Raw genomic sequence first — 2,331 nt, 5'->3', positions numbered from 1 at the left:
TATATTTATATATTCTTTTGTGATGTAAGAGCCTATGCAGGAAATAGTGCCAGGTATCCTCAATCACTGCGCAGCCGAAGCATCTTGCCAAAAGCAGATACCATCTTGGCATTCTTTCCCAATCATAAGGTATATTAAAATACTCTGTAAAATAATAAGTTCCACAGATCAAAGGAAGCTGGATGCAAAAGTGATTAAAGAGAAGTACTTTAAAACATTTCCATTGGTTTTCCCATGTTTCTGGTTTATCCTTTTGAATTTTGAACTTTTTCATGTAAGGTATAAATTGAAACAAAAATCCAGGTAAACAGAACAAGAAATAAAGGACCTCATGAACTATCAAGGATCCCCATGTTGCAATCTGGAACTTTGTGTAATAATTCAGCATATAGTTCCAAGCATTCTTAAATGGTTCTTGTAGAGGGTTCTCAGGTAAAAGTGAATCTACATACTCCACAGCCAAGGATGCTGAACTAAAGATGCCAATACTTTCATTTGTTGCCATTTCTCAAATCTCTGCTGAAAGCCTTAGAATTCTGGACGACCGCGCGGGAACTGCGGGCCACCGTCACCCCGGCTCGGCCAGGTGCGGCAGCCTCGGAACCTGCCTCTCAGCGTCGGGGGGCTAAAGATTTTATTTATTTATTTGACAGAGAAAGACACAGCGAGAGAGGGAACACAAACAGGGAGTGGGAGAGGGAGAAGCAGACTCCCCACTGAGCAGGGAGCCCGATGCGGGACTTGATCCAGGGACTCCAGGATCATGACCTGAGCCGAAGGCAGTCGCTTAACCAACTGAGCCACCCAGGCGCCTGAGAATAATCTCTTATAAGGTATTCGCACTCTCCATGAAGTGCTATAGTATTATTTGAAAGATGATTTGGGTTAGATGTAAATGTATATTACAAACTAAAGGGAAACACAATAAAAAAGTTTTCCTAGACAAATAAAAACTAAAGGAATTCATGACCACTAAATCAGGCCTGCAAGAAATATTAAAAAGGACTCTTTGAGTGGAAAGGAAAGACCAAAAGTGACAAAAACAAAGGATCAGAGAAATCTCCAGAAACAACAACAAAACAAGTAATAAAATGGCAATAAATACATATATTTCCAAGAAAGTCTAATTGATATGCTAAGAGAGAAGAAAAAGGGAAACATAAAAATGCTCAGTTAAAATCACAGAAGGCAGAAAAATATTATAAGGAAGAAAGAAACAAAGAACAAGGGCAATGAATAGAAAACAGACAAGGTCTACTTAATAGATAAAGACACAGAGTAAAAGTAAAGGGATAAAGAAAGATATACCATACCAAGACTAATCAAAAGAAAGCTGGAGTAGTTATATTAATTTCAGACAAAGCAGACTTTAGAGCAAAGAAAATTGTGAGGGATAAAGAGAGGCTTACATAATGATAAAAGGGTCAATACTTTAAAAAGACATGACAGGGGCGCCTGGGTGGCTCAGTCAGTTAAGCGGCTGCCTTCAGCTCAGGTCATGATCTCAGGGTCCTGGGATCGAGCCCCGCATGGGGCTCCTTGTTCAGCGGGGAGTCTGCTTCTCCCTCTCTGCTATTTCCCCCACTTGTCTCTCTGGCTCTCTCTGTGTGTCAAATAAATAAATAAAATCTTTAAAAAATTAAAAAAAAAATAAATAAAAAGGCATGACAATACTTAACATGTTTGTACCTAACAACAGAGTGTCAAATTATGTGAAGCAAAAACTTGATAAACATGCAGTAAGAAATAGATGAGTTCACTTTTACAGTTGGAGAGTTCAAATTCCTTCTGTTAGTGACTGACAGATCCAGTAGGCATAAAATCAGTAAGGACATAGTTGAAATGAATAGTACCATTAATCAACTGGACCTAATTGACATCTATAGAATACTTCATCCAATGACTGCAGAATACACATTCTTCTCAAGCTCACATGGAATTTTCACTAAGATAGACCACATTCTTTGCCATAAAACACACCTTAAAAATAGACTTTAAAAGAATAGAAATCATACAATGTTTGCTTTCATACTATTTTCTAGAGTGGCTACACCAGCTTGCATTCCCACCTACAAGATGGGAATGGGTTCTCCTTTCTCTGAATCATTGCCAATATCTCTTATTTCCTGACTTGTTAGTCTTAGCCATTCTGACTGGTGTGAGGTGGTATCTCATTGTGGTTTTGATTTGTATTTCCCTGATGCTGAGTGATGTTGAGCATTTTTTCATGTGTTGGTTGGCCATTTGGATGTCTTCTTTCAAGAAGTTCTTTATAAGAAGACATCCAAATGGCCAACAGACACATGAAAAAGTGCTCAATATCGCTCGGCA

The 2,331-nt window shown here is 38.6% G+C and overlaps 1 pseudogene; it reads right to left on the bottom strand.

Moving 5' to 3' along the window:
• Positions 1-4: 4 nt before the first annotated feature.
• On the bottom strand, positions 5-618 carry LOC145718887 (methylsterol monooxygenase 1 pseudogene; annotated as a pseudogene).
• Between the last annotated feature and the right edge of the window lie 1,713 nt (positions 619-2,331).

Source organism: Leptonychotes weddellii, unplaced genomic scaffold, assembly GCF_054177405.1.
Source record: "Leptonychotes weddellii isolate Sample4059 unplaced genomic scaffold, ASM5417740v2 HiC_scaffold_24350, whole genome shotgun sequence".
In the NCBI taxonomy this organism is placed as follows: Eukaryota; Metazoa; Chordata; class Mammalia; order Carnivora; family Phocidae; genus Leptonychotes; species Leptonychotes weddellii.
This window is presented reverse-complemented; position numbering and strand designations above follow the sequence as displayed.